The sequence below is a fragment of the Moschus berezovskii genome, chromosome 4, assembly GCF_049115385.1.
Source record: "Moschus berezovskii isolate FMDL1 chromosome 4, NW_MosBer_1.0, whole genome shotgun sequence".
NCBI lineage: Eukaryota > Metazoa > Chordata > Mammalia > Artiodactyla > Moschidae > Moschus > Moschus berezovskii.
Genome location: NC_142463.1, coordinates 63659896 through 63674192, shown reverse-complemented (window position 1 = coordinate 63674192; position 14297 = coordinate 63659896). Strand labels below are relative to the sequence as shown.

General features: G+C 40.2%; 1 protein-coding gene across 1 annotated transcript in view; it reads left to right on the top strand.

The window, feature by feature from the left end:
• DDAH1 (dimethylarginine dimethylaminohydrolase 1) overlaps positions 1-14297 on the top strand; it is a 158323-nt gene that overhangs the window by 2876 nt on the left and 141150 nt on the right. The gene's annotated exons all lie outside the window — the stretch shown is intronic.

Below are 14297 nucleotides of genomic sequence, written 5' to 3'. Positions count from 1 at the left end.
CCTCTTGAATTGTTATATATAAATATTTCATGTAACACTAATCTCCCTAACTGAAATTACACAACAGCCAAAGCATTATTTAAAAATTATTAACACTGATCTCCTTGTTTCCTGTCTCTTACTACTCATTCCATTTTTCACACTGTAGCCAAGTTGGTCTTTCTAAAACTCAAATCTGATCCTGTTCCTCTTCTGATTAAAATTCTAGAAGGGCCTCCATTGAGCTAGATAAACCCATTGAACTGGGCTCTGCTTGCCTTTTCAGCTTTAGCTGCATCTCTGACCCCACCCCACATGATATTCAACCCTTGACTCAAGCCAGGTTCTTTTTCTGACTCACCATGCTATTGCTTTTATGGGCATACATTCTTCCTTCACCCAGGACACTCTTCTTCCTTCCTCTCCTGCATTTTATCTGGCTATTCCTACTCATGCGTCAGTTCTCAGCTTACTGTTACCATTAATATTATTAGCTAAGTGTTACTGGGTGCTTGCCATTTGCCAGATATTGTGCTGGATTTATGACATGCATATCACTGAACGTTCACATCAACTCTTTGAGCTCATTGTTATCTTTATTTGTATTTAAAAGTTGATGACACTGAGTCTTAGTGAGATTAAATAAATTGCCCAAGGCAAACCACCTCAGTCTTCTTGCCTTGAGAACCCCATGAACAGTATGAAAAGGCAAAATGATAGGACACTGAAAGAGGAACTCCCCACGTCGGTAGGTGCCCAATATGCTACTGGAGATCAGTGGAGAAATAACTCCAGAAAGAATGAAGGGATGGAGCCAAAGCAAAAACAGTACCCAGTTGTGGATGTGACTGGTGATAGAAGTAAGTTCCGATACTGTAAAAAGCAATATTGCATAGGAACCTGGAACATTAGGTCCATGAATCAAGGCAAATTGGAATGGTCAAACAGGAGATGGCAAGAGTGAACATAGACATTCTAGGAATCAGCGAACTAAGATGGACTGGAATGGGTGAATTTAACTCAGATGACCATTATATCTATTACTGTGGGCAGGAATCCCTTAGAAGAAATGGAGTAGCCATCATAGTCAACAAAAGAGTCCGAAATGCAGTACTTGGGTGCAGTCTCAAAACGACAGCATGATCTCTGTTCGTTTCCAAGGCAAACCATTCAATATGATGGTACTCCAAGTCTATGCCCTGACCAGTAACACTGAAGAAGCTGAAGTTGAACATTTCTATGAAGACCGACAAGACCTTCTAGAACTAACACCCAAAAAAGATGTCCTTTTCATTATAGGGGACTGGAATGCAAAACTAGGAAGTCAAGAAACTCCTGGAGTAACAGGCAAATTTGGCCTTGGAGTACAGAATGAAGCAGGGCAAAGGCTAATAGAGTTTTGCCAAGAGAACGCACTGGTCATAGCATACACCCTCTTCCAACAACACAAAAGACGACTGTACACATGGACATCACCAGATGGTTGACACTGAAATCAGATTGATTATATTCTTTGCAGCCAAAGATGGAGAAGCTCTATACAGTCAGCAAAAACAAGACCGGGAGCTTACTGCGGCTCAGATCGTGAATTCCTTATTAACAAATTCAGACTGAAATTGAAGACAGTGGGGAAACCATGAGACCATTCAGGTGTGACCTAAATCAAATCCGTTATGACTGTACAGTGGAAGTGAGAAATAGATTTAAGGGCCTAGATCTGATAGACAGAGTGCCTGATGAACTCTGGACGGAGGTTCGTGACATTGTACAGGAGACAGGGATCAAGACCATCCCCAAAAAAGAAATGCAGAAAACAAAATGGCTGTCTGAGGAGGCTGTGAAAAGAAGGGAAGCGAAAAGCAAAGAAGAAAAGGAAAGATACACCCATTTGAATGCAGAGTTCCAAGAATAGCAGGGAGAGATAAGAAAGCCTTCCTCAGTGATCAGTGCAAAGAAATAGAGGAAAACAATAGAATGGGAAAGACTAGGAATCTCTTTAAGAAAATTAGAGATACCAAGGGAACATTTTATGCAAAGATAGGCTCGATAAAGGACAGAAATGGTATGGACCTAACAGAAGCATAAGATATTAAGAAGAGGTGGCAAGAATACACAGAAGAACTGTACAAAAAAGATCTTCACGACCCAGATAGTCATGATGGTGTGATCACTCACCGAGAGCCAGACATCCTGGAATATGAAGTCAAGTGCACCTTAGGAAGCATCACTACGAACAAAGCTAGTGGAGGTGATGGAATTCCAGTTGAGCTATTTCAAATCCTGAAAGATGATGCTGGGGAAGTTGTGCACTCAATATACCAGCAAATTTGGAAAACTCAGCAGTGGCCACAGGACTGGAAAAGGTCAGTTTTCATTCCAGTCCCAAAGAAAGGCAATGCCAAAGAATGCTCAAACTACTGCACAATTTCACTCATCTCACACGCTAGTAAAGTAATGCTCAAAATTCCCCAAGCCAGGCTTCAGCAATACATGAACTATGAACTTCCAGATGTTCAAGCTGGTTCTAGAAAAGGCAGAGGCACCAGAGATTAAATTGCCAATATCCGCTGGATCATCGAAAAAGCAAGAGAATTCCAGAAAAACATCTATTTCTGCTTTCTTGACTATGCCAAAGCCTTTGACTATGTGGATCACAATGAACTGTGGAACATTCTGAAAGAGATGGGAATCCCAGACCACCTGACCTGCCTCTTGAGAAACCTGTATGCAGGTCAGGAAGCAACAGTTAGAACTGGACATGGAACAACAGACTGGTTCCAAATATGAAAAGGAGTATGTCAAGGCTGTATATTGTCACCGTGCTTATTTAACTTATATGCAGAGTACATCATGAGGAACGCTGGGCTGGAAGAAGCACAAGCTGGAATCAAGATTGCTGGGAGAAATATAAATAACCTCAGATATGCAGATGACACCACACTTATGGCAGAAAGTGAAGAAGAACTAAAGAGCCTCTTGATAAAAGTGAAAGAGGAGAGTAAAAAAGTTGGCTTAAAGCTCAGTATTCAGAAAACTAAGATCATGGCATCCGGTCCCATCACTTCATGGGAAATAGATGGGGAAACAGTGGAAACAGTGTCTAACTTTATTTTTCTGGGCTCCAAAATCACTGCAGATGGTGATTGCAACCATGAAATTAAAAGACTCTTACTCCTTGGAAGGAAAGTTATGACGCTTACTCCTTGGAAGGAAAGTTATTAAAAAGCAGAGACATTACTTTGTCAACAAAGGTCTGTCCAGTCAAAGCTATGGTTTTTCCAGTAGTCATATATGGATGTGAGAGGTGGACTATAAAGAAAGCTGAGTGCCGAAGAATTGATGCTTTTGAACTGTGGTGCTGGAGAAGACTCTTGAGAGCCCCTTGGACTGCAAGGAGATTCAACCAGTCCATCCTAAAGGAGATCGGTCCTGGGTGTTCATTGGAAGGACTGATGTTGAAGCTGAAACTCCAACACTTTGGCCACCTGATGCAAAGAGCTGACTCATTTGAAAAGACCCTGATGTTGGGAAAGATTGAGGGCAGGAGGAGAAGGGGATGACAGAGGATGAGGTGATTGTATGGCACCACCGACTCAATGGAGAAGAATCTGAGTGAACTCCAGGAGTTGCTGATGGACAGGGAGGCCTGACTTGCTGAGGTTCATGGGGTTATGAAGAGTCGGACACGACTGAGTGACTGAACTGAACTGATAGAGTCGTTGTTGTTCACTTGCTCAGTCGTGTCCTACTCTTTGTGACCCTTTGGACTGCAGGCTTCCCTGTCCTTCACCGTCTCCTGGGCTTGCTCAAACTCATGTCCATTGAGTCAGTGATGCCATCCCACCATCTCATCCTCTGTCACCCTCTTCTCCTCCTGCCTTCAATCTTTCCTAGCATCAGGATCTTATCCAATAAGTTGGCTCTTTGCATCAGGTAGCCAAAGTATTGGAGCTTCAAGCTCCAATATTCCAATGAATATTCAGGACTGATTTCCTTTAGGATGGACTGGTTGGATCTCTTTGCATCAATTCTTCGGTGCTCAGCCTTCTTTATGGCCCATCTCTCACATCCATACATGACTACTGGAAAAACCATAGCTTTGACTAGATGAACATTTGTTGGCAAAGTAATGTCTCTGCTTTTTAATATGCTGTCTAAGTTTGTCATAGCTTTTGTTCCATGGAGCAAGTGTCTTTTAATTCCATGACTGCAGTTATTTTGGAACCCAAGTAGAACCACTGAAACCAGGATTTGAACTCAGATTTGCCAGACTCTAAAGCTCTAGTTCCAAGTGTTGTGATGTTAGATCTCACTTTCTCAAGCATAGGATTAGTTCTCCTTTTACACCTCTGTATGCCCTGTTATATTTATCGTAACATATGATAATTGTCTGTATATCTATCTGTAGCCCCCTCCACTATTATGAAAGCTGTGAGTGCAAGAAGCATATCCGCATTGTTCAACATTTTATCTCCTGGACCTTGTACACAATAGTCATGTGGCAAATATTTTGTTGAAAAAAAATGTGTCTATGATTTTAAGTCAACCTTTCTTCTCCCTTATTATAGCATATCTGGTGTTTTTTAAGCATTTCCAATCAGTAGAGTCCCAAAAGTTTCATTGCGACTCTAGGTGATTTGTAACTGTTTTTCTCTTCCTCTCTGTCTTTTGTTGTTGTTTTGTTTTTATTAAAATGCTGAGAAGTTTCTTCTTAATCAAAACATCATGTTATATTTAATGACTTTTCTTCCTTGGAAGAAAGGACTGAGAACCAAACTCAAGAAAGTAACCCTTCTGTGCATGCCCAGTATTTGCCCTAAAGGGGCCTCCAAAGATTAGTAAAACACAGACCATATCTGCAGCAAGCATAAGTTTTAGTGAAGTAAAATGTATATGGAGAAAATCAGCAAATAATATTACTTATCTTATAACTCCATGTCTTCAGGAATATGAATTCCTTCATATGTTAAATACTTTGAAGACAAATAAATTAGCCTTGAAAAGCCAGTCATATTTTAAATGAATCCAGACTACATTTTAGAAGGTCAATTATAAATATCAAAAGTTGAGTAAACAAGTATCTAAAAGCTGAAATAAGGCAGGTGACAGAGTGTGATGACTGGATTCTTTAAAAAATAAAAATTTCTATTATACTTGCCTGTAGCACCAAATTCAAAAGGTACAGAAGGAAACATCATAAAGGTGAGTCTTTCCCCCTCACCTCACCCTTGTGCCTTACTACCCACTTCTCTTCCTGAGGCAAATACTATGTGTGGCAAATGCCATTTTCTGTAATTTTTTTTTCCAGAAGGTTTTTAGTACTTAATAAATGATTAACTGACAAAATTTATTCAAGGAAAATTGTGAAATAGATCCTGTGCCCTTTCACCCCTCTCTCAGAGCCATTTTGTATTTTCCCAGGTACTAAGTGTTAATATATGAAGTATTCTGTCAGGAGAAAAGCCATGCAAACTCATTCTCGCAAAGTGATAATGGCTTTCGTTATCCCTACCTAGAGCCTTTGCATTGTTGGGGACCTCTTTAGGAAGAAGGCAATGCTTAGCACAAGGTAATAAATCTCCAATGTAGAAATATACATGAAGGCTGGGGTGGAGGGGTGGGTGTGGGGTGGGGGGTGGCGGACAGGAAGGTGTAAATGGAAAAGGTAAGCAATACATATTTTCATAGTAATTTCTGTTCTATTAGGGCAGTTAGCTATTTGCATTTACGTATTTTGGTCCTGGGAGAAGGCAATGGCAACCTACTCCAGTACTCTTGCCTGGAAAATCCCATGGATGGAGGAACCTGGTAAGCTGCAGTCCATGGGGTCGCTAGGAGTCGGACACGACTGAGCAGCTTCACTTTCACTTTTCACTTTCACGCATTGGAGAAGGAAATGGCAACCCACTCCAGTATTCTTGCCTGGAGAATCCCAGGGACAGGGTAGCCTGGTGGGCTGCCGTCTATGGGGTCGCACAGAGTCGGACACGACTGAAGCGACTTAGCAGCAGCATTTTGGTCCTGGCTTCTTATTTGGTTCGGAAAAAGCATAATTATATTATTTCCAAAGGCAAGGTGAGCATTAAGATCGTGTCTAATAACCAACCAAATTGTGTGTGTTTGTGTGTGTGAATAACAAAAGATAATGTTATTATTTTTGTTGTTTAGTTGCTAAGTCATGTCTGACTCTATGCAACCCCATAGACTGTAGCTCACCAGGCTCCTCTGTCTGTGGGATTTCCCAGGCCAGAGTACTGGAGTGGGTTGCTATTTCCTTCTCCAGGGGTTCTTCCCGACGCAAGGATTGAACCTGTGTCTCCTACAGTGGCAGGCAGATTCTTTACCACTGAGCCAATAGGGAAGCCTCAATGTTATTATTAATATTAGCTCTATTTAAAAGATAAGGGGACTGAGTCTTGGGTAACCAAGGTTAAGTAACTGATCCAAAGTCACACACAGCTAATTAGTGGCAGAATTGAACTTCTCAGGAAAGTATGATCATTTTTGCTTGGAGGGCTTATTGCCAGTTGTCGAGTTTAACGGATCATTAAATCAATATAAAACTGCTACCTGAGTTTCATTTTATACACTAACGATGTACAGTATAACTTGGACATTAAGTGAATCATTTTACCTCCCTCCCTCCTAAAAAACTGAAAATTTTTTTCATTTTAGTTAAAAATAATTCATTTACATGAAACCCCCAAATTGCCTGGGCACAGTTCATGAATAATTGTGCCTTATTTACCAGCAGACTGGTTGATTGCTTTTTAAAATGCACACATTTCCTCAAACTTCTGTTTAACTTCAGGTGAGAAAACTGCCTTAAGCCATAATTAGAAATTACCCAGACTCTTACCAAGCTAGAAAGTGAATGAGCTGGAGGCACCTCACATGGCAGCAGATTAATGGTTCTTGATAAATTGTCACCTCAAACTGGTTAGAACAACTGCTCCCTTTCAGGGTGTTTCTTTTCAGACTCTTTTACGTGGCCTTGGCAATAAGCTTTTTGAAATTGAACTGTTTCTTGGAAACTTGGATGCATCTAATAATGTAATCTACTCCCATGCAGTTGATCTTGAAAGCCTTGAAAAGAAAGAATGTAATGATGAGTAGGGAGTGACTTCTATTAGATACTATTAGCTGAAAATGAGCTTTCTGCAGAGATCCTTAGAATCATAAAACTAAGAAGGCAGGGATGGATCCCTTATAATTCAGATATGCTGTGAAATTGCTTTTGCATGTTTTTTAATTCTTACTGAGCTCGGATTTCTTCAAAATTAGGTATCTAGTCCATTAATATAAACCACAACACAAAAAAATCTACTTAAGACTTTTGAACAGATTTACCTTCTACTATGGAGAAGGCAATGGCAAGCCACTCCAGTACTATTGCCTAGAAAATCCCATGGATGGAGGAGCCTGGTAGGCTGCAGTCCGTGGGGTCGCTAAGGGTCAGACACGACTGAGCGACTTCACTTTCCCTTTTCACTTTCACACATTGGAGAAGGAAATGGCAACCCACTCCAGTGTTCTTGCCTGGAGAATCCCAGGGACAGGGGAGCCTGGTGGGCTTCCGTTTATGGGGTCACACAGAGTCGGACATAACTGAAGTGACATAGCAGCAGCAGCAGCAGCAGCACCTTCTACTATCTTTGCATCGTAAATAAATGATTCATGAAACTCAATCTAAATTTGGAGATGTGTGTTTAGAAAATGAGTGATGGTTATTATTTACTTGACAGTATTTGCTGTTAAAAATCTGTAACCACTTCAGAAAGCCCAGCTTCCTGACTGGAGATCTGGACAGGTGGTAGAGTTCATTCTCCTAATCAAGAGGTACCATAATTGAAGGTAAAATAACTGAAATCCTAATGAGAAAAGGTTTCATTTATACCTTATATGGACTGCAATGCATTGTTCACCCCATGTCGTAGATGAATCTTTATTTACTGTAGCAAAATCCCTGATGTTCCATCAGAATGTTCCCCTGACCTTTGCAGTTGGCTTTCACTGCTTTCCCTAAACTGATATTAGGCTTTAAATCTGTCAGAGTCCTCAGGCACATTTCATAAACAGGCACTTCTCATCCAAACGGACAGAGTAATCTCAAATAACAAATCCCATTTAAAAAATGTGTGCATGTAACACCATCCTAGTTTACTTTGTCATCATCAAACAATGTAATAATGTACATTGTCTTCCTAAAACTGAGCGCTGATGGAGGGGTAGAATCACATAGAAAGAATAGATCACTGGACTTTAGATTCATCATGTTTATATGACCAGAGAAATGAGCACAGCAGACTATGAAGACAGAAGTACGAATTAGTACAGGGTGCGTTTAATTTTGCCCAACAAATCAATGGGGACAAACCTGAATTAGTTTAACATAGCAGATTAAAGGGAATACAACTTTTAGCCTGCTTTCATAGCTAGATGGGCTTATGGTATAAGTTGTCATTCTGATAGAGATGAGTAAGTACATCAGTATTTTGTTTGACTTGAATATGTGTAAGTGAATCTTTGACTTCATTAAAAATGCATTTGCCTTGAGTTCTCTGTCGTTATTTTAAGAAATATTGAAGTTTTCCATGGAAAACTTTCAGAAGTTTTCTTCAGAAACAGACTCACAGACTTAAAGAACGAACTTATGTTTACCAGGAAGTGTCAGGGCAAGGGATAGTTAGGGAGTTTGAGATAAATGCAGACACACTGCTATATTTAAAATGGATAAAATGCTTCTAAATGGCAGAGAGAACTCTGTTCAATGTTATCTGGCAGCCTGGATGGGAGGGGAGATTGGGGGAGAATGGATACTATATGTATGAGTCACTCTGCTGAGCATCTGAAGCTATCTCAACATTGTTAAGTGGCTATACTCCAGTATAAAATAAAAAGTTTAAAAAAAAGAAATATTGAAATTTTATTATTTATTATAGCAGTAATGATGAGTGCCATGATTGTGTTAAAAATGACTGTGATTTTGAAGTTGAAGGCATAATAGTTGGATCACTCGTGAATGTTTGTGCATTCAACAACTGTCTACTACACACCAGACTCAGTATTTGATGCTGTGGAGATGGAGGTGAATTAGATACCACCTTGCTACAAGGACCTCACAGTCCAGCTAGCGAGGCAGACCAGTGGCAGACACTTGGAGAATAGGCCTTTATGGCAGAGCTCCGTCTGGTGCTGAGGAACGTCCAGGAGATGGGTCTGACCCATACCAGGGCTTCTCAGACGTGATTATTGAGTTAGCAGCAAGCAGAGGAAGGCAGAGAGAGGCAGTCTTCAGAGACAGTGAGCACTGTGGGAGAGGATGAGGGTGATGGCGCAGTGAAAATTAGTTTCACTAATGTTGAAAAGGATGCAGGATTGAGAAAAGCCTGCCTGTGCCCTCTCAGATCTAAAATTTTGATTCCCAGTTCGAGTTCACCAGGAGAACTACTTCTTAATCGTGCTTTCCTGCTTGGGGCCCAGAGAGGTTTGGCGGTCTGACACTCTGCATTTCTAAATTGTACTACCATCTTTTCTTATACCTTGTTCTTCATCAGGGTCTGGCATTCCTTCCAGGATTCCTGAATAGCACAGCTTGGGAACTATGTAGTCTTACTCTGGAATGGACTGAAGTCCACTCCAAATCTGAGATTCATTTCTTGAGGTTGCTAGAATGTCATTTGGCTAAGTTGTGCTTTTTCCCCTTTGGCCCAAAATTTGCCCATTAGGATGTGTGAAGCAAACCTGGCATCTGCCACATATAGGTATATGATATTACCCATGTCAATGGCAGGTAAGAGAGAACTCTTTCCTGTTTGCTGTTGAAATGTGTTTTTATTCACAAGTCTTTCCATTGTGGTAGTAGACACCATTGAATCTCACACTAATATAAATCTAGTGTACCCAAAACTAACCATGCATTTATAATCTTAGGTTAAATTTTGTAGAAGCTACAGACAACAGCAGAGTCAGAATACAACACTGTCCTAGGTGTTGGGGCATGCTGGTTTTGATTTTTGTGGTGATAATGAGATCTAATATTCTTTCCAGCTTGGAGATGCTACACTTTCCTTTTGGAACTCAGGGTGTATTAGGGTGGAAAGTAGAGGGCGGAGAAGGGATGAGGGATGGGGAGATTATAATAATTTATATTTGTGAGATGGGATTGGGGTTTGATAAATAAACATACTGGATTTCTTTCAACTGAAAACATTAAACTTGTTCTACTTAATTAACCAATCATTTAAACTCATGCCTTACTAATGATAACCCATTAAGAGATGAAGTTGAATTTTCTAACTCTATGTCAAAATCTCCATGTTCAACCTTTTATATAGCACATTTGATAAGAAATGTTTCCCACAGAAAACTTCAAATAAAAGCCACGGAAAGATCATAAGATTCCTAGAAATCATTCCACATGATTTCTGTCATCACACATCACTGTCAGCTGTGTCTACCAGCTGATGTTTCTGTGGTGAATGTCAATCAGTGGCCCAAAATAATGGAGGGAATTGGATACGAGGTATGTCCTGTGAGGTGTGTTTTCTCTTAAACTAAAAGTCTTGACTTGCCCATAGCACTTCTTTCTTATAAACCCCCCATGCATATGTACTAATTTCCATTTGGTGATGAAATTTGAGTTTCATTTTCCAGATTTTACCTTTTGTCTTCAAAAAAAATGCATACAGTTATTTTTCTAAGTAAACACCATAAAAGCAAGATACTCATTTAGATGTAGCCCTTCTATAATAAGCTGTGTAAAAATTAAGACTGTTGACAAGTAAGATATTGACATAATTTTTTTTAACTTGGAAATATGCTTGTGATAAACTTAGACATTTTTAGCCTGAAATGATTCCAAAAAATTTAAGTTAGTTAAATAATCTTGGTGCAGTTACAAGGTAAAAATAGAATAAAAATACATCTATTTTAATCTTAATTTTTTTTAATCAAAAGGGAACTTCCATTTTACAGGGAAAGAGAGTAACTAAAACTTGGCTTCACTCATATTTGTCATACAGATGTATTTTGCAATTCAAGAGTTTTATGTGGAGAAGTTTAAATCTCGTTCTTTATTTTGAGGCACTCAAACCATTTTTGCTCTTGCTTTCATAGTCTCCTGTGTGCCGTCTTAGTCCTTTATGAAGGATCCTGGCTTTCTGGCCCCTCTTTCTCCAAAAAATGCACTGTTGGGCGAGGGAATGACCACAATTAAAAAGGGCACCGAATTCTTCACTTTTCTCTATTACTCTGTTACTAAGCATCTCTAAAGCTGTATGCTTCCCTTAGTCTCCAAGCTTCCCCAAGCTTCTCCCAAATATATAAGCAGTTTGACTCTGAACAGAGTACAGCTTCAAGACAAGGCTCTTAGTACAGTGTGTGTGTGTGTGTGTGTGTGTGTGTCTTCAAATTGCTGCTATCCATCTACTATCATGGAGTCATGAAATCAATTTAGTGGGTCATGTCCAGCTCTTTTATTTTTCTCATAATAGAATCAGTAGAAAATGTCAGAGTACATGGGAACCTAGGGTCAATATTTTTTCATGAAACCTTTCAGTTTATACATTCATGTTCATGTGTATATTAATTCGGAACATAAAATATGTTTCTTACTCTGAGTCATGCTAAGAAAAAAGTATAAAAACCCACTATATCACCTTTCAACCAGATTGTACCACTCAGACTTTTATAGAAATTCTAGAGGGTCATGTCTTTTGGCCTCTGGGTTCTGGGAATCATGGCCAGAATCCCGAATGCTTCCCTATACGTATCGAAGCACACTGATTTCCACTTGCTTGGGTTGAATCCTTACCAGTGTCCTGGCTGTTTGTATTCCTGTCCATCCAACATCAACAACAGAAATCATAATTGGGAACATAAGGGGGAAGAAGACTGTTTACTTGACTCTTTGCTGGAAGCTGATTCTACCTACCCTTCTCTGATGACATTCTAAACCAGGGATAGTTACATTGACTAAGATGAGAAAGAATAGTTTCCATCTGAGCTTGCATGTTTTTCACTTTTTGGAGAATTGATTCGCAGGCAGCATCACTATCCCCTTGCATTAGGAGAGGTTGTGCTCCTGCGTCTTCCCACCTGCAGCACCCAGGTGGGAGCTGAGATCTTCATGGACCCCAGGAGACCTCAGGGTCCAGGGTCAGGATTTGGCTGTGGGTACTCTTGGAAAGAAAACAGAAACTCAGAACAGGTTTTTGTTGTTGTTGTTCAAAGAGCCCTAGAATGTGCTAAAACAGTCATAATGTTAGTTCAAGTCATTCTCAGACCACTGCCGAAAGGCCTACAGGGACCTTGAAAATCACTGCTTTCATCATTTTTTCCCACTTCTGCCATACTAAATGGGTAGAAATCCAGCTTTTATGAAAGAATGCCCAAAAGAAATTTAGTTTTCTTCCCCAAGTAATTCATTTCAGCAGTATTTGTTGTTGATGGTGTCCACTAAATAGGAGACGCTTTGACCAATGTGTAGGTTGTGGTTCATTCTGAGAAAGTGCATTTGACTGGTGAGTAATGAGTTAGTCTGTAACTACAGGGAAAAATGTGTCCATTTTTTTTCTGTGGTAACCCCCTTTTCACAGCTGAGCAGCCTAGTACTCAGAGTGAAGTGTGCTCCCTCACACATGCTCTTTTGTCCCCTCCACCCTGCCGAAAAGGAGTGCTTTGAATATTTTGCTAGGAGACATTAATGATAGAGGCAAACAGTTTGTGGCTGTGACTGGAGAAATTGTGTGTTTGTAGGGAAAGGGCTCAGAAATGTTCATCTTGGAACTATAATTACATGAGAAAAATGGATAGTGTGATTGTCATGTTCATGTCTGCATTTTTCTTTGTGACCACTCAACTGGATAACTGAAGCCTCTGAGTGGTTTGAAAGAAACTGAGGATTAATATTGCTGCTAAACTGGACCCCAGAGAGAAGCTTCTTGGTGAGGGGAAGAAATGATAGGGATTTAAGTTACAACATTTTCTGGAAAGGCAGAAAAATATACAAGATACAGCCCACTGGCCTCAGCTGGCTAAGGGCTCAATTATGATTCGATACACGTTCCCTGAATGAAACACGTTCCCTGAATGAAACACGTTCCCTTGCCTGCCCTGAGGTCAGCCTAATGACTGGAAATTCCAAAAATGTAACAGCTACTGTCCCTTGGCCTGTTTAAAACACACACACACAAACGCACACAGCTCCACACACATTCTCAATCAGGTTTGGATAAATTAACACATTCTGAGTCAGGTTTGGATAAAATCAGTTTTCTAACAATGCCTTCTCTGTAAATAATACTTTGTAGTAATGTGGGGCATCAAAAATGATTAGAGGAAAGGACTTCTATGGTGGACCAATGGTTAAGAATCTGCCTGCCAATGCAGGGGACACGGGTTTGATCCCTGGGATCCAGGAGGATCCCACATGCCAAGAGGCAACTAAGCCGGTGGGTCACAACTACTGAGCCCATGCTCCTGAGCCCATGCTCTGCAACAAGAGAAGCCACCTCAATGAGAAGCCCACACGCTGCTCGCCACAACTAGAGAGTCCCCCGGTTCGCCACTACTAGAGAAAGCCCATGCACAGCAACGAAGACCCAGTGCAGCTAAAAAGAAATAAGTAAACATATAAATAAATAATACTTTTTTTTTTTTAGAAAAAAGACCAAAGAGATACAGATGTATACAACAGTCTTTTGGACTCTGTGGGAGAGGGCGAGGGTAGGATGATTTGGAAGAATGGCATTGAAACATGTATATTATCATATGTGAAACAAATCGCCAGTACAGATTCGATGCATGATACAGGATGCTCGGGGCTGGTGCACTGAGATGACCCAGAGGGATGATATGGGGAGGAACGTGGGAGGGGGGTTCAAAATGGGGAACGCCTATACACCCAGGGTGGATTCATGTCAATGTATGGCAAAACCAATACAATATTGTAAAGTAAAAGATAATAATAAATAAATAAAATAAGAATATTTTAGGAAAAAAATAGAAAAAAATACCATTCAATTCCCTTTAGAAAAAAAATGATTAGAGGGAATCTTGAGTCACTATATTTTGGTGGACCACTAGCCAGGAGAAATATTTTTTTAATTCTGCTTTTTCGCTGGGCTTTTCTGTGTCTATGATCACATTCTTTCCTCTTGGTTTTACTGTTTTCTGGAACTGTCAACAGAAGAGAAAGAGCTTGTGCAGTTCCTGGACCTTTCCTACCCTTCTCTGGTTGGGGAATTTCTGTAACACCGTGGATTTGTCCTCATTTCCTGGACCTTGATAGTGATGTCAAATTACAAGTTTCAACT